The sequence below is a fragment of the Schistocerca nitens genome, chromosome 2, assembly GCF_023898315.1.
Source record: "Schistocerca nitens isolate TAMUIC-IGC-003100 chromosome 2, iqSchNite1.1, whole genome shotgun sequence".
NCBI lineage: Eukaryota > Metazoa > Arthropoda > Insecta > Orthoptera > Acrididae > Schistocerca > Schistocerca nitens.
This window is the reverse complement of record NC_064615.1, coordinates 386,745,902-386,765,612: the sequence shown is the minus strand read 5'-3', so window position 1 is coordinate 386,765,612 and position 19,711 is coordinate 386,745,902. Positions and strand designations below refer to the sequence as shown.

Sequence of the window (19,711 nt, the reverse complement as noted above, 5' to 3'; positions counted from 1 at the left end):
TTGCATTATTTACCATTTTATTTATTTATTTGTCCATCTTTAAACCATAAATATTGTTCCTTTGGCAATTCCTATTGTGTTTTTGACTACCAATTTCTTTCCTACTGAAAACAATGGAGAGTATTTTCAAAAGCTTAGAATCTTGTTATCAGATTAGAATGAAAAGCTTGCAGAGCACTTTTATATGTGACACGGCTCTTGTACAATCAAGCTGTGAGATATGGCAAATAATATCAAATGTATTTGCACTTCAGTCAATTTAAAACTTCAAGAACTTCATTTCCAGAGAGAGTCAACTCCCAAAACTTAATAGAGTGAAAGATATCTCAACCCTTTGGGGTCATCACAGAAAGTAGTTTCAGTCTGATGAGAAATTTTAATAAAGCCCTAAGAGTATGTTGTAACAATATTTGATCTCAGCCAATTATAACATTAGGTCACTGATTCTATGAATTTTGATGCTATATCATATTGTTACAGATTACCAGAGGCAAAGCTCAAACTAATCATAATAGCATAAATTACAAAAGGTACATGTTGACATATACAGTAAATACTTGAATGAAAATGATGGATTAACATCATGTCAACAGGTGATATAAACATTCACTTGCTGTGTACTGACTCTAGCTCAAAAAAATAATGCTAATACTACGTCAGTTTAATTTCATTGTCCTGTTAAATGAGTCCACTGGAGAGGTCAGTTGTAGCAAATCATGCATTAGCAACATTATAACATGCTTCATTTATGTTTAGTTCTGAAGCTTTCCATTCTGAGTAACATGCTGTTCAAGTACTGATAAAGCCTGAAAATCATTATGCCAGTAGCAGAAAGAAAATATATATTTTTCAAAAAGAACCACCCATGATGATAGCATTGGAAATGTCAGCATTGGGCTAAAAATTTTTCCATTGTATGAAAAGTACTGCCTTACTTTCAGTGAAATTGCATCAGACTGTTATTATTGCCGCAGTGCCTCATGCTCAGAAATGACCATGCTAGTAAATGAGTGCAAAAAATACAAATCATGAAAGTATAAATCATGACATATAAGCAGCAAGAGAGAAACTTATATTTTTCCAATGTGCAATGCTAAAGGTTGGCAATAATCATAGACTAAAGGTAGAAATTAGGAGCTACCATGATTATTACAAAGATCTACCATTAGAAATTAGAAGCAAATATGCAGCGACAAAGTTAAGAAACTTGAGTAACACTGGCACAGCTTTTCAGAAAGTTAAGAATAACTTTAAGATTTATAAGGACATGTCCAGTAGTGATCTTACAATAAACTGTAATAGAATTATCACTGGATGCCAACATCAGGTTTCACATGTTTTTAACAAGTACTTTTCTTCTGCTGTAAAAATCCATCAGTGACCACTTCAGCAATATACATCATAAATATAAGGTCTTTCCATTTAAACAAATCATATACTTCACCCCACCTAACAGCAAGGATATAAGTTACAAAGTCAGGCCACTAAAAACATTGAAATCATCAGGCCATGATGAAATTTTTGTTAGCATATTAAAAAAAGGTGCTCAGTTAACGTGTCTGATGCCATGACCACAATATTAAATTATGTAATTGTGTCAAGTAGTTTCCCAAACAATCTAAAAATAGTGCAAATATTCCCAGTTTGCCAGGAATGTGATAAATCTAAACCAGAAAACTGTCAACCCATTTCAAAATGAAATCAAATCTCAATCTTAGCTGTATTTTCAAACATAATTACACTAAATTGGTGACATTCCTCATGCATCAAAATCTAATATTTGAAAATCAGAATAGTTTTCTGAAAAACAAGTCAAATTCAGTAGCAATAACACAACTAATAGATAAAAAAAAACTGCCACAGAAAATGAGAGTGAGAAGTATGTTACTGGAATGTTCCTTGATTGTGGAAAAAACATTTGATTGTCTTAACATTGCCATATTATTTGACAAGCTATGAAATCTGCATGTTAGAGGAACAAGCTATGGGTTGATAAAATAGTATATGGTATATGACCAACTGGAAACAATTATTGTTACTTGAAACAAACAGTGGGTTATTCAAATTCAAAATTACTAATATCAAATATGCAGTTCCTTAGACTTCCTTGTTGAAACCCCTTATTTTCTTGATTTATGTTTATTTACTTATTTATTTGTCCATATAAATCTCATTTTCAGTACATGGATATTACTTTATTACTAGGTCTGCGTCATTTACCAGTCGTGACTGGACAGACTACATCAGGATTACATATATAAGATTTAGTTAAAATTTTATACAATATACAGAAAAGTATCCAAAATAAGGGCAGATGTAACATATTAAGACAATATTATTTTGTCCATTCACTTTGATCAATATTGGAAAATTCTCCAATAGAATATAATGGGTGTTCTTTCAAGTCCTGTGCAATTGTCCTCTTGAACAGTCCTAGCAGCAGAGTGTGCACTTCTCAGTCCAGTGCATTGAACATTTTTAGGACTACCACTGGAAAACTGTCTTGTGTTCCAATCAGCACACCAGAATTAATATGGCTATGAAAGAGTGCATAATAAACTGTTAATAGGTACTGGTTAGTTAATATGCCTTTTAGTTTTCTTAGCAGGTATACAACACAAGAGAGCTTGGAACACAAATACTCTGTGTGCTTGTCATTGTCAGTTTGCTGTCTGTCGTGAAGCCTTGTAGTTTGAGAGCCTCCATGTTGTCCTGGCAGCCAACTTTGCTGAGACTGCGTATCATATGTTGTGTTTATTCTTGATTCATTTTCATTTTATTTTCAATGAACCACTCTTTAATGCTTTCAAAGAGTGCGTCTGCTCTCAACAGAGTTTGTTCAGGTGTTTTCCCCTTGGCAAAGAGTGTGGTATCATCAGCAAACTCTAGATACAATCTATATTATTGAATAGATAAGGAGCAGGAGGGGTCATAGACGGATCCCTGGGGTACACCATGCTCTAATTTTTGCCCTAGGGAGGTTGCTCCATAGACTGATACTATTTGTCTTTGGTTCTCTAGATAGATTGAAGAGTAGCTAGAACTACACCTTAAATACCATTACACTTGAGCTTATTAATCGGTATCTTTTGTGAGATGCAATCAAATGCCTTGCTCAGGTTGCAGAGTGTCAATGCCACACTCTCTCTATCTTCAAACCCCTCCCTTATCTTCATGATTAAGTCCTGTACTGCTGTAAGTGTTGACTTTCCCTTGTGAAAACCATGCTGTGTGTCCTGGAAGAGTTTACTGTTTTTGAAGTAATTTTGTATCTGATGTTTCATTACAGACTCCATGTCTTTAGCAAGAATGGGTATTATTGAAATAGGTTTGAACGTCGGCACTTTGCATGGGTTACCTTTTTTTGTAGACTGGTACTGTCTGTGCCACCTTCAGAAAATCTGGGAAGACACCAGAAGATAAACGCTTGTTAATTACTGTGGCTGATTGAGCTGTGGTATTATTTTCTTCAGTACTGTGCAGGGCATACCATAGATATCTCGACTCTCTGAATGCTTGTAAGACTTCACTATATTTTACAAGGTCCTCAGGGTGTATTTCCTCCCAGTTTTTAAAAGTGCAGCTTACACTTTTTATATTGGCCATTGGATCTAAGCCTGAAACTGGAATTTCATTTTCTGTACTTTACACTACGCTAACAAAGTACTAGTTAAAGGCATCAGGACTACCAGAATTTAAGACAGAAGTAGGCTTCTTCCTGTGCTCATTTACCAGATTCCATGCTGCTTTACATGGATTATGAGTCTCTTTAATGCACTTGTCACTGTGTTTCTTTTTTGCATCCTCCACTGCCTTTCTGTAGATATTTTTGGCTCTTAAATAGTTACAGTGAAGCATGTCTTTAGTTGGAAGATCTATGACTATTTTCATATGGTCTCTGAATATTTTGGTGATGCATTGTACGTAATTTCTTTAGTTCTTCCCTTTAATGGGTTTTTCCCTTCCTTGTGACTTGCTTGCAGGGTTCTTCTTGGGGATTTCTGGGAAAATGTCATCAAATTTTGTTCTTAAGGTTTGGAATAGACATTCAGATGAGTTGCTGGATCCCATTTCTGCAAGCTTCTGTTGCCAGTTTACACTAGACAGTGCTGCTTTAAGGTCATTAAATCTTTCTTCTTTGATAACCCTTTTACTGAATGTGTAACTTGAGTGCCATGTGATTGGTTGCAATTTACTTTTGCTCTCCATAATAAGCTCCATTACTAGTACACTGTGTTCTGCAATCATTGGTTCAACTACACTGATATTATATTCCCAAGTACTGAGGTTGGTGACAACTGTGTCTAGATAGGCAACACCTCTTGTTGGGAGCTGGTTTGCTACAAACAACCCACAGCTGTTCATTAAGTTCATAAAAACCCTCTCTTAATTCTTCCACATCCTATGTTTATGTTGAAGTCACCACACAATGTGAGTTTAGACTTAAGGTGTGTGTGTGTGTGTGTGTGTGTGTGTGTGTGTGTGTGTGTGTGTGTGTGTGTGTGTGTAAGGTAAAATAAATGTGTGTGTGTGTGTGTGTGTGTGTGTGTGTGTGTGTGTGTGTGTGTGTGTGTGTGTGTGTGTGTGTAAGGTAAGATAAACAGTTATCCATCAGTGCAATTAAGATTTCGAAGTTACCATCAGGTGAATGATATACAGAGATAACAGTGAGATCAATGTCTGGTAATGTTGATACAGCTATTTCAAGATCCATATCTCTTCAAATGTTTTTTAAATCAATTTCCTTTACGCTAAGATTTTTGTTTGCATACACGGACACACCACCGTGAGATGCAGTAGTTCTATACCATACATTTACCACATCCAAATACTCAACAGATTTGTAACAGTCACCCTCTGCTTCAATCAGCCAGTGCTCACAGATACAAAAAAACATCTGGTTTCACTTCTTCTACAAAGAACGATAAAAGGTCCACTTTGGTTCGTAAGCACTGTAGATATACACTCGCTATAACTAATGGCATATTGCTGTTATTACTAATGTTCTTTTTATATGATAATCCATGGTCCCGATTTTTTATTTCAGAGTCTATTTTACTGGGGCACTGGTTGATCTCCGGAATAAAAAAATGCTTTACTTCTGCCAGTACCTCGTCTCCTACCTTCCAAACTTTGGAAGGTAGGAGACGAGGTACTGGCAGAAGTAAAGCTGTGAGTACCGGGCGTGAGTCGTGCTTCGGTAGCTCAGATGGTAGAGCACTTGCCCGCGAAAGGCAAAGGTCCCGAGTTCGAGTCTCGGTCAGGCACACAGTTTTAATCTTTTACGAAGTCTTTCTAAAATTTCTTTGTAGTAATATTGGTTAAATGTTTGTCCAGGAGGCACCCACTCTTCATGAACAATTCCCTTGGAATCAAAGAAGCACACAAGCATGCATTTCACTTTTGACTTTGACATGCAAACTATTTTAGGTCTGGCTAATCCCTTTGAGCACCATTGCGAACTTCGGTGTTTTGTCTCTGGATCGTACTGAAAAAACCAACTTTCATCACCAGTGATAACATGGCTCAATGATTCTGGATTGATTTCCATTTGTTCTAACAGATTGGCTACCACATTTTTCCGTGTTTCTCACTGTTGTGGTGTGAGATTTTTGGGGGACCATTTTTGCACAAATCTTTCTCATACCAAGATCTTCAGTTATTATTGGACAAACCGTTCCTCGATTGATGTTCAGTTCTTCTGCAATCATTTTCATGGATAATCTTCAATCAGATCGTACGAGTTCACGCACCCTGGCCAAGTTGACATCCGCCTGTGAGGTTGATGGTCGTCCACTGCAGTCTTCATCTTCAACATTCATTCTGCCTTCACTAAACATTTTATGCCAATGAGAAACTTGAACTCTTGACAAAACCTCCTCTCCAAAAGCCTTCTGAAGCTTACCTGAAGTTGTCATCACGTTTTCACCCAATTTAATGCAAAAAGAAATGGCATACCATTGAGCAATATCATAAGGTTCCATTTCCATGATGAGAGACACAAACACATGTTAACTTATTACAGCTCAGCTTACGACTGAGCAGTTGCTTTGATGTGCCGCTTGGACTAGAAGCAGCTTATAGACCAAGGTCAAAGATATTGTGCCTACACAAGAAAATCAGTCTCTTTACTTTATTGTTGCACCTCGTAGATCATTTTTGTTTGGGACACCATATTCTTCTTATTTTCACAGAAATGGTACTAGTGTATGAAAGGTATGTGATTTTACCTGTTTTCATAGGTGTCAGTTCCCTCAGCAGAGTGGTCATTTTGTGTTTTAAGAGACACTCAGTCTGTTGTTGTGAACACCTATTTATTTAAAAAAAAAATCCCTCACATGTCTCAGTTCCTCAGTAAGGCTTTCTTCATCTGACCGCATACAGGTTCTGTGGACCATTTGCTCTCAATGTGGAGCTTCACTATGATTGTTGTTGATAGCTTTTGGCATGCAGATAAGTATTGGTGTGGGTGGAAATCATTATTTCCCATGGATCCATTCACTCTTCTCTTCTCTAAAATGTCATGGAAAGGTAACTGACATCTCATTCTATTTCCATTGTGAATTTTATTCATGGGTGGATTTACTAGAGATATAGGAATTTTTGAAGACACCAGTGAGGAAAAAGCTAGAATCACATATTTGCCAAGTGCTTGTGCCCTTCCCGGGAATGAGCAAGAAATGAAATATGAAAATACCTGTACTGTGGGTGCAGGTAACAAAAAGTCTCAAAGCAATAAAGGTGTTGACCAAGATTCTTGGAAACTAACACTAAGTTTGCTTAAATCACAGTGGAAAACATCTCAATGCTCTCTCTCTCTCTCTCTCTCTCTCTCTCTCTCTCTCTCTCTCTGTCTCTCTCTCTCTCCCTCTCTATCTATCTATCTACCTATCTATCTATCTATGTACCCTCTCTCTCTCGGCTCATATATAGTTTGTATTAAGTAATATAACGTTTTTTGGGTTTTGGGATATCCTTTTAGTTGATTTTGCCCCTCCCAAGGCTTCGCATCTGAAACTGGAGCTCCTCACTCAGAGTCATATATTTCAACCCTACTTTCTTCCGGATATACAGAAATCTAGGATGCCATGTAGCTGTTTCTATTTCCTCTTTGAAGCTTATGAAAATGCAGTCAGCTGGAGGACACCAAGTTTTATAACAGTGAGATTGATAATTACAGAAAATATTATCCTTGGAGAGAAGAATGGCTTTTGGAAAGCAGGCTTCCATATGCATAAATTTTTCATGCCAAGACTGCTCATAGAAAATAAACAGGAATTTAGTAAAGAGGTATATAGTTGTATATTATTCAGATACTTTTGGCAGTGTGTAAATGAACTGTTGGGAACAGAACTATGCATATAGAAAAAAGATGTAACTGTATTAAATACAAAAACTGACCTGGAAGTGTAAAGCACTCCTTTAAACTTATATACATTATGACAGTGCCATTATAGAGTTGAAAACTAAACTTAAACTTCTAGATTTTAGTAAACATAGTGTAACAAATGATTTCTTTTTCACTCTTATATTTGTAGAGGATCAAATTATCAAATCAGACCAGTAAACAATTTTACAGTGACAAGTTTATGAACTATGTTAAAATTGTACACACATTTTAACTCAAAATTTCTATACATTTAATTAAAGCAATGTTATTTATAGAATCCTCATTAATATAATACTTGCTAACCCTTGCACTAATGGCATTGCACTATTTATCAAATTTAATTTTCTGAAATGTGTCAGACATTCAAGTATCTAAATCAGTTGTAAGCTGGAAATTTTCAAAAATAAGTGCATGTAACCCATGGAAACTCATTGGACGAAACATCTAGCAAAGTACACTTCCATAAAACCATGATTATAACTAATTGCCTCTGTGACAGTGAGTAATGACTGTTAAAAGTAAATGACAAAATCAGAGTACAGGCTGCTAAATGAGACTTTGAGATCAGTAACAGATATAAGAGTGTGAGAGAGAAGGAGAAACATAGGTGTATGGCAGTAGTTTCAAATTTTAAACTTAAAATGACTGAATGTTACAGAAATAAATGGTTGAAATACTCAAAAAGTAAAGAAAGGTTACCTAAAATAATACTTCATTCTCACCCAGAAAAAAGAAGACATTTTTTATTCTCTGAATCAGAGTCAAACAAACAAATTATGGATGTGATCATAAAAAATCAGGATGACTCCCTCATTTACTGCTTTGGGCCGCTTAAAGAAGGCTTTCATTAAAGTCCTTGGATATGGTCAGTAGAATGACAGTATTGCCTGTATTTGAATGTACAGTCAGGATGAGCTCCATAAAACATTTGAACTCATTACCACAAACATGATTCTCATATTCCTTTTCTGAATTTCACGCTATTTTACTTGATATTGATCTTCATTTTACCAGAAGCTGAATTAGGCAACTATCGTATTTTCCAGTAACTACCAACCTATCACATAATATACCATTCTATTTGTGAAAAAACATATCTGTTTGACTGCTTGTTTGATGCACAAATACACAGCTAACGTGAATGCCATATTAGCCAGCTTCAGAACTGCAGATTCCTTACAAATGTGAAAAACAAAACTTTCTGTCACATAATACTTTTTGGCCAGAAATGCATCCACCTGACTTGGCTATATGCGCAAAGCTCTCTAGCAAAGCTGCTATTGTTTAAAATTATGTATTAATACGAGGCCCAATATTATCTCCTCATCTCTCAAACAAGCATTTTCTCACCCTCTTAATCTCTTCAACATCCTAATGAGACCTGTGCTACTTCTGAATTCATTTCCTTTGTATGTAGTTCATAACGTTTTAAACATCACCACAACAAGGTTCATCTTATGTGCCCTTCCTGTCTACAAAATTATCATGTATTTTCTAGAAATTTCTTTTGCTAAAGATCTATGATTTTGAAAAAGACCTCAAATCTGTTGCAACTAAAGTAATGTAATCCTGGAGGGTTCGCCAAGTTTTGTTATAATGAATACATGTTTTTACCTCTCAAAAAATTTTAAATCAGTTCTAGCTATTGTTTATCCCAGTAGTATGTGTTTTGGTACAGTGTTAAATCACAGCCTGGTAGGCAGTTATCCAGTTTGTATTCTGTTTCCAAAATGTCTGGTTGCAAGAATATCTCCTGACAGTGTACTTTGAAAGGTTTTAGGCCTTGAGAGATTTCATATTAAACAGAGAAATTAAGTCCACAATTATAGTTCTTTTGATAAAAAAATGAATACATCATAGAAAGATCAATATTGTGCATAAAGTCTGTTGGTTGACTACATGTGCAGCACAGTTTTTAGATATATATATAAATTATTACAGAATATTCACATTCCCACATTGACCTTATTTATAAATGTTAAATAATTTTATATTTTTTGACAGTTCTGAGGACACCATAATGGTGGGGCAGTGGCACTCTGTCAAAGTTAGTCGTTTTGAGCAAGATGGTACCTTACAGCTTGACATGGGTTCAGTGGCAAAAGGATCTTCTGGACCTTCACTTACTGAACTAAATCTTGAGCTTCCCCTGTACATTGGTGGTGTCCCGTAAGTAATAATTAGCTGAAGTTTCATAGGGTATGTGAAATGTTTTGCTAGAAATAAACCAATGACAATGAATGTTTCAACTAACCACAGTGGCACTGCTGATCTTATGAGACTGTAGATTTGGAATTACTGTTAATAAGTATTAGCTTTTAACTCTAACTTTTTCACAGAAGAATTAACATCATTATATTCAGAATAATTTGCTGCATTTACTTGATTAATCCAAGATGAGAAGCCAAACTATATTTGGATTTTCGTAACTCAAAATTTGGATTCTCGTAACTCTCACATCCTGCATCTTTCATAACATCTTACATACTGCATTTGTGCTCTTTTAGTTTCCCATTCATACATCCTTACATGATACTTTTAGGCACTCTGTCACACCTCAGTAAATCTCTAATTAGTTGCATTTGTCTGACTATTATGTTTTTCCTTGAACTTCCTCTATCTCCTGCTCTTCAAAGAACTTCCTCATTATTATCCTGTCTGACATTATTGCATTATTATTATTATTATGTTTTTGTCTGTTTTTATAACCAGTTGTTGCCAGCCTTCTTTTTGTTTTTAGGCTTCTCCAGGAATAAGTGCTTCATTATTAATATTCCGATTGATAATATTTTCTTCTGTAATGTTCATGTCTCGTAAATCTTCCCTAGTTTCTTCTTACCAGGTGACTTTGACCTCCTTTAAATTAATAATGTTGAGTAGATATTTAGTCAGTCTGTTGTTGCCCAGTCTGTAAATATGACATTAAATTTCAAGTAACTCTTGTGTACAATGTTAGTGAAACATTATGTTTGTGTGTAGAGGTCAGATGTTCTCCCCTTCATCCAAATTTCATCTTCTTGTGTGAATCCATATATTTTTCAAAGATTTTTCCACTCCTATTTCTCATGTTCTACAACTTTAGTGTGCTTTCCAGCAGTTATGGTCTCCAATGCATGTAGTGCTTCCTGTAAAAAGAACGGCCCTGTAATGTTGCATTTTCACATTTCATTTCATGATATTACTTTTTGTTATTATGGTGATGCATGATATTGATTTTTGTTTTAGTGGTTCTGAATGCTTTTTGAACTTTCATGGCTCTTTCGATGTTCCCACAATTGTCCACCCCTGAGAATAATAAGATTCCTGTGAGGTATTTGAAGAAGGTACCATATTGTATCTTCAGTAGGAGTTTTCTGCTGTTTTGATCCAGATTTTTCATTTTGATTATTACAGCTACACATTTTGCATGGTGGCATAGCTCTGAATAGTTTGCACCTTTGTAATCAACATACTTCTAAATATATATTACATTTTAACAGAATGTGTCTTTTTGTGCTATCTCCTTAACTTTATCTGCTTATTCAGTCTATACTATTTGATCTTTATTGCATGTCTGTAGCCATATACCTCAAATTCAGCCCCATCTTCTCTTTGGTCCAAGTTTCATAGTCATAGAGAACAAAACTCCTTAAGCATACATTTAAAAACATTTTCACAGATGTTAGACTGTTACATTGGGACATTAAAATCATTTTCTTCCTGTCAAATATATATTTTACTTGGACAGTTCTTTTTGACACTTCTATTTTACTCCATCTACAATTCCTCTTGAAGTTCATTTCTTGGATTAATCAGCATCTTATACTGCTCTTCTTGGTTCAGGCCATATACTTATTTTTTGTTTACCATGGCAGCATTATCACATCTGGGTCTCTTTCACACCAAACCAGGCACCTTAAATTTTGTGGTTTTATAAATGACTGTAAAATGAAAAAGGAACACCATGCATCATTTTACAACATGAAAAATTTTATTGTACACAGTATATAATCATAATCACATGGTCACACACCTACAGACAGATTGTCTGGGACGACAGTTACAATATCCTGTATCGAAAACTTAGCTTTCCAATTATGTAGAGAGACAGTCACAATGTGCCATTTTGGGAAACAGTATTTTTCACTATGTTTACCTGTGGTCACAAAAGGCGAAAGGATGTTGTTGGTAAGAGATGTTTTCTGGTAATTGTACTTACGAAGACATCTTGAAGATTGTGTTGGGTAATGCAAAAAATTTGTACATGAGCATTCCCTAGCTGGAAGACAGAACCACAACGATGATACAAAGCACAAAAAAGACTTTCACATGGTTAACAGAGGATTAAATTTAACAGCAAAATAGCCCTATGTCAAAAGAGCTGTTTTTTTATGATTTGTCAGCAAATTAAGTTAAGATGCTTACAGGGGGTACTTTTAAAATGTCACTATAGCAGTGGATTATCCAAAAATACCTGTATAAATTGGATTTAGCACGAATAATAATGTGAGAGAGAATCCTGTACTAGAAACAAGTTTAGTAATTGTAGCATATTGTAAAATACTTATTATTTGTAATTGTGAAAGATTAATTCATTGTTAGTAACGTCATGCATGTAACATTACATGTTATGTGTAGATAATAAAAAATAGATGCCTTTGGTCCATTAAAAAGCCAAGCAGAATGGGCTGCACATATCCCACACTGTTCAGTGTTCTTCCAACAAATGCCAGAGGAGTATGGCTTATGCATCTGCACACAATAATGCCTGAAAGATTTTTTTATATGTTGCTGACTGATATAATCTAACTAACAGTCACAAATTAGCATGCCTGATACTAGTCTAAAATCTACTCTCCTCATTAAATGCAACTTTGTGCCACTCATCATATGATCCAGCTGTTTGCACATTTTGTGCATGACTGGGATAATTACATATTTTGAAGTGTGCATTTCATTGGGCCAGTTGACAGGTGCTTATTGATGGATCTTCTTCCACCTCAGATTCTGCTGCATGAATCTGTCTGAAGCTTGACTTACTCAGTTTTGTTGTTAGCTTCTGTGCACAGGCATAAATCTCTTTCATTTAGGATGATGCCTGTTGCATAACTTTTCTCTGTGCCTGCATTCAGCTTTCTGAGCATTATGTCCTGCTATACCATAAATTAAATGCATGTCTTTGGATTCCTGTAATGACTAATGCTCCATCATCAACAACCTCTTATGAACTGTACACTGTAATAAACTGCCCTGTGGACACGTCACAGATGTCAGTGTATTGTTTTTCAGAGTAGAGTGACTAATCTTGATGTGGCAGGCAGCTGTTTATTATGAAACATAAGCAGTTTACAAACATTTGTCTTACATGGAGTGCTCATTCAAGACATATTCATTTATGACACATGAGCCTTATCTCAAAATACTTCACTTAGGATGCTTCATCACCTGTATAATTTTGATACTGAAGACCTGGACAAACTATAAATATGTAAATGCAACAATAGCAAATATTTTGGTTTAAGAGCAGAGTAATATGACATTAATGTACACCCTATATGCACAATCTTAAAGAGTAATACCATTATAAGATCCAGTGGAAACTAGGAGTTTGGAGTGTATAATGGAAATAGCTGAGGATGTTTTTGTGATAGATATCCAGAAATGGAAGATTGTGAAAAACTGGTCTAGTTACTGATTACAGAATTGAACTGTCCAATTTCCTCTCTTGTTTTCATATTACTACATATTTCAAAATTGCAAAGCATGTAAATAAATCTCCATATCTGACATCCCTTAACAGGAGAGAATATGAACCTCTAGGCCTTGGACGTGGATTGGATGGGGCAGTGCAGCGTGTCATTGTGAATGGTGAAGTCCTAGAAATTGTAGACAAAAAACATATTAAACAATGGTCAGGACCACCTTGCAATTTTAGTGCTTGTCAGAATGATGGCATTTGCCAACCACATTTGGCACAATATTACTGCAAGTGCTCCCCAAGACACTGGGGACAGTTCTGTGAAATAGGTAAGTAAACAGAATCAAAAGATTTTTTTTTTCTTTTTGGTCAAATGACATACATTGTATTTTCAGTGCATCTGCAAATTTCAGTGATAATAGAATAATATATTTGGATGAGTTTGTACATGACATCCAAATTATGGTATGTAACAACAATATGGAACAGATAGACTGCTACTCATGACATAGAGGAGGTGTTGAGCTGCAGACAGGCACAGTGGAAAAGAATGCTAGAAATATTCATCTTTCAGACTAAGTCCTTCAAACAATGGAAACTCCAGACAGGAATATCAACAGTCTAGGAAAAGATAGATTGCTACTTACCATAAAGGAGACATGTTAAGATGGAGACAGGTACAATTAAAAGACACTTTTTAGCCACAGCCTTCATCAGAAAAAGAGAAACACATTCCAATCATACACTCAAGCAAGCACAGGCTGGAAGGTCCTCCTCCTCCACCCACCACAGCATCCCCCCCCCCCCCTTCCCGCAAATCACAGCCTTCTGAAATGCTGCAAGCAAAAGGCCTTTCCTGTCCTGTCCCTACATGCTCACAAGGGCAGAACTAGCATCTTCCCGCACCCCTACTCTGCCATCACTCCCTTTTCCTACCTCATACCTCTTCCATACCTCCACTACCTACTACAGCTGGCTTGCTGCTTGTACCAGATGCAGTCACAGTCAGACCTTAGTTCCCAGGGCAACAGTCACCTTGTGTGTGTGAGTTATGCTTGTGTGAACATGTGTGAGTTTTCTGTGTCTGATGAACAACGGCCGGCCGAAGTGGCCGTGCGGTTAAAGGCGCTGCAGTCTGGAACCGCAAGACCGCTACGGTCGCAGGTTCGAATCCTGCCTCGGGCGTGGATGTTTGTGATGTCCTTAGGTTAGTTAGGTTTAACTAGTTCTAAGTTCTAGGGGACTAATGACCTCAGCAGTTGAGTCCCATAGTGCTCAGAGCCATTTGAACCATTTTTTTTTGATGAACAACTTAGTCAAAAAGCTGAATATTTCTAGCATTCTTTTTCATTGTTCCTCTCTGTGACTCAATGACTCCTTTACATGATGAGCAGCAACCTATCTTTCCATGTTGCTGTTATTCCATCATGGATTTTCTATTGTTTAATTTATATTTGTTATTTGTGAAACTTTCAGTGCAGTCCAGAAATTAATGAGGGTAGCACCATACCAGGTCTTCCAGTTGAGGCAACAAAATGAATATTGTTTTTCCCATAGTGGTAAATGGCAGAGCTAGTGACTTTCATAAAATCAAGAAATGTGAAGGGAGATACTGAGGTGAAAGTGTGACAAGACTGCAAAACTTGCACATGTTGTAAAAGTCGATGCCGGCCACTTTTTCCGTGTCAGTGTGTGGTTCACAAGTTCTTATGTGATTGCTAGTGCTGTACAATGAGATGAGCTTTTTCCTGTGTCTTCTCAGTGCTGGGTTCTATGCTGGATGCTACTTACCAGGACTTGATGGGCAATGTAATGCATCTGTGACAGAATAACAGGTCCAAATCTTAAGGTTCTTCAGCATCTCATTAAATGGATAACATTTACTCCCCTAAATTTTGTGAACAGTAAAACAAGCACAAGTGCGCACGCACACACACACACACACACACACACACACACACAATCATCCTGCAGCCCAAATGCTCACATCCATGGCTGCAGCAAGATTGTGACTGTTGATTATCAGTTATTAAGAGCAGTAGGCTGGTTATAGGGAGTTGTGGAGGTGTAGAGAAGGATGTAGAGGCATGGAAGGGGGAGTGGGTAGTGGGATGGTGAGAGGCAGGTACTGGGGATAGAGCATATGAGTTAGGAAGAGGGTAGGGGTAAGGGAAGGAAGTGGAGGAATGGAGATGATGGGGGAGACAGGGATGAGAGAATGGGAGAGGAGTGGAAATGGGGTGGGGAGAGAAGGAAAGGGAGGAGGAGGGGGGGAGTACATGATCTGGACAAGAAAGGAGTGGTGGAGACCATAGAGAGAGTGAAATTGTAAGGTGACCCAGTGGGAAACAGGTTAGTGGAGGTTTAATCCAGGAGGATTGCGAGATCGCAGGACTTGCAGGAGAAACAATTCCCACCTGCTTAGTTTAGTGGAACTAGTGTTGAAAGGGAGTATTCAAATGGCCTGCCTAGTGAAGCAGCTATTGAAGTCATTTGTGTTGTTGTGCATGCAGTATGTCTGGCGATTGGATGGTCAAGTTTGCAGCTTGCCACAGTTCGGCAGTGCCCATCATGCAAGCAGACACTTAGTTACCTGTCATGCCCATATAGAATGCTGCACAGTGGCTTCTGAGCAGGTTTATGGTGTTAGAGGAGAAGATGGCTCAGAAGATCTGGTCATGGATGAATTGAACAGGATACTGTCTGTCAATGAAGGCTCTCCTAATATTATTGATATATTTCAATAGCTCCTGCTTTAAGGCTGTAAGGAAGGTAGTTTCTGATGTGGAATGGATGGCAGCTGTCAAAGTGAAAGTACTCCTTCCTTGTCTTCTGCAGCCTTCCCTATGTCATCCCTTCTTCCCTGTACTCAGGCAGCTGCCCTTAATAATCAATAATCAACAGTCAGTCTCGCTGCAGATATGAGTATTTGGATTTCTTTGTGGTTGTGTGTGTGAATGTGAATGTATGTACTTTGCTAGAGGAAGAGCAAGACCTCGAAAGTTAGTATAAATATTATATTATGTTGTGTGTTTCTACACATCACGCATCAGTCAGCTGCATATTCTAAAAATAACCACAAAAAATTTTGGTCGTATGTAAAATCTATGAACGCTACAAATAATTCAATACCTTCTATTGCTGACAGTACGGGTAATGTAACTGATGATGATAAACAGAAGGCCGAAATTCTAAACCTAGCTTTCAAAAACTCATTTACTATAGAGGACTGCAGCACCATTCCCCATTTCAATTATCAAACAAATGAAAGGATAGCTGACATAGTGTTTAGTGTATCTGGGATTGTAAAACAGTTATCCTTAGAAGGCAGGAAGGCATCTGGCCCAGACGGTATCCCCATAAGATTTTATGTTGACTATGCTACAAATATAGCACCATTCTTATCCATCATCTATCAGAGATCATTGGAACGGCAGAAAGTTCCATGGGACTGGAAGAAGGCCCAGGTCACAGCAATCTATAAAAAGGGTAGAAAATCGGATGCACATAATTACGAGCCAATTTCACTGACATCGATTTGTTGTAGAATCATGGAACATATTTTGTGTTCTAGACTCTGATGAGAAGCTCATCTGCAGAAACCAGCACGGTTTTAGGAAACAGCAGTCGTGCGAGACACAGCTGGCCCTCTTTGTGCATGATATACAACAGGCTCTAGATACCGGCTCCCAGTTTGATGCCATGTTTCTCGACTTTTGAAAGGCGTTTGACTCAGTTCCGCACTGTCACTTGCTACAAAAAGTGCGCGCTTACGGTCTATCTGATGACATATGTGGTTGGATAGAAAGTTTTGTAACATACAGGGAGCAATATGTCATCCTGAACAGGGTGACTTCAACAGAAACAAGCGTAACTTCAGGTGTGCCCCAGAGCAGCGTAATAGGTCCTCTGCTTTTTACAATTTACATAAACGATCTGGTTGATGGTACTGACAGCAGCCTTAGACTGTTTGCCGATGATGCTGTAGTCTACAGGAAAGTAGTATCACAAAAACGTTGTGAACAAATCAATGAGGATTTGCAGAAAATAAATGCGTGGTGTAATGACTGGCAGTTACCTCTCAATATTAGTAAGTGTAACCTACTGCGTATAACAAGGCAAGAATCCCCATTAATGTATGAGTACAAAATAAATGATCAGTCTTTGGAAGCAGTAACATCAGTCAAGTATCTGGGTGTGACTATTCGAAATGATCTCAAATGGAATGATCAGATTACACAAGTAATAGGTAAGGTGAACTCTAGATTGCGGTTTATTGGTAGAAACCTGAAGCGATGCAGTCCTTCTACAAAGGAAATAGCTTACAATATGGTAGTTCGTCCAATCTTGGAGTATTGTTCATCTGTATGGGACCTTTACCAGTTGGGTCTGATTCAAGAGATTGAGAAGGTCCAAAGAAGAGTGGCAAGATTTGTGACTGGTACATTTAGCCATCATGAGAGCATTACAAATCTCATAGAAAGTTTGAAGCGGGACACACTTGCAGATAGATGATGCACTAAATAGAAGGGGCTCCTCACTAAATTCCAAAATCCAATCTTCACCGAGGATGTAGAGTATATATTATTACCACCAACTTTCAAATTGAGCAGTGATCACCATTCAAAGATAAGGGAAATAAGAGCTCGTACTGAGGCGTTCAGGCAGTCATTTTTCCCTTGCGCGATCCGTGAGTGGAACAGAAGGGGGGAAATATGACTTTCGCACGAATTGTGCCCTCCGCCACACACCGTTTGTTGGCTAGCGGAGTATATATGTATATGTATGTAGATGTAGAAGTGAGTGGTTGCCTTCCCTTTATTTTATGTATTACTTCATCCAGGAATTTCTTGTTGTTTATTGCAGAATTGTTTAGACTTACAACTTTTTTTTCTTTTTTATATAGGAAACCTGTCAAATTTATAGTAAACTGTTACTACTTAGCAAAAGAGAATCAGAATGGAATGTTTTACATCATTTTAAGCTCCCTGCTGCAGAATCATTTATGGTTAAAACAGTATACAGATAAATGTACTATTCTGTATCTCAAATTGTAAAATTGTCCTCCATGAATCATAGCACTGTTCTGCTACTAGTATTCACAGAACCTATATCAGCGTTTTTGGTATTTTATTATAAATTTTTAGTCCAATATATTCTGGTGTCTGGCGATAACATTTTGAATAGTACATGGGAAATTTGAGATTTCTTCTACGCTTGAAAGTCAGCTTGAAAAGTGTGTGGACATTATTGTATAAGACAAAAATTTGTTGAAGATTAATAAACATATACATGACTACTCTGCAATTCGTAAGTAAATGTCTGGCAGAGGGTTCATTGAACCACCTTCAAGCTATTTCTCTACCATTCCACTCACGAACAAAGCATAGAAAATGAACATTCAAATCTTTTCATGGAAACTCTGATTTCTCTTTTTTATTACAATGATCACTTCTCCTTATGAAGTAGCCCTGCTTTTCTTAAAATCTCATGAAAGTTCTATAGGAAATTGATTCACTCGCATCTCTAGTGAAGAAAGTCCATGGAAACTGTTGATCTAAGCATAATTCCATGGTACATTTAGTGATGTCATGTATAGTCATATGTAAGTCATTTGCTGTGTGGAGTTGTAGAGATGTTGCACCAGATAGTGTTGCATTTGTTTCCTTTGGTACCATACTAATGTCTGACCCCTTATCAATAAGGAATTATTGACACATGCTTTGATCGAACATACAGACCCTACTCCCTGGGGGTGAAGTGTTGTTCAGTATGTTTGTCCTGTGTGTTGTGGGCATTGAGAGCTTGATGTGTCAGTGCAGGTTGGTGCTCCTACTGTGGAGTGTCTGCAGTAACTGCAAGGAGGCTTGCAGTTCCGTGCAAACTGGGCATGACACTAACAATTTGGTGTGGCAGTTGGTGCATCATTGCGATCTAGGAGAACAGTGGAGTGCTTGTCGTGCTGTTCGGTGTCCTGGGTAAGGGGGGGGGGGGGACATCACCATTGTGCCCTCTCAACATATGTCAGAGCAGTTCAGCATCGGTGGCATTCAGCTGAGATCTGGCATTGCACTGCATGTTATTTTCCACAATGTTGATGTTTAGTACTGTAGTACAGTGAAGATTCTGTCTGCCAGGGAAAGCTTCTTCTCTAGTGGACCTGCATCATGAGTGATCATTGGAAGTTGTAGCTCCAGTGGGAGCGTGACAAACCATAGGTTCCATAATGCCACAGTTGGCGTGAGGTTCATGTTGAGTAGTGTCTATAGTCAGTGCCACAGTTGAAGTCTTGTCCACAAGTTATTCATCAAAGATGGCCTGCTTCAGTTGTTGTTCATGGGCGAGTGACAAACAATGCAGCAAGTCATATTTTGTCACTTCAAATTTGTTTCATGCTGGCAGTTCAAGGATGGCAACATTGATAATGTCAGCATACTCTGTTAACTGGCGAAATTAATGCCACAAATTGAGAGTTATCATCCAAAATTCCTAATGAAGCAAACACATGTTCTACTGTTGTTACCCAAAGTACCTATTGTTTTGGTTGGGGTATCTGTCCCTGGGTGGCAAATTCAGGGGGTGCCAAATACATATTCTTCAGGGGAAGATGTTTCACAAAGCACCTAGCATCCAGCACATGTTAG

General features: G+C 37.5%; 1 pseudogene; it reads left to right on the top strand.

Annotated features, from left to right (window-relative positions):
- The window catches only part of LOC126235042 (agrin-like), a 350,234-nt pseudogene that overhangs the window by 232,170 nt on the left and 98,353 nt on the right, over nt 1–19,711 (top strand).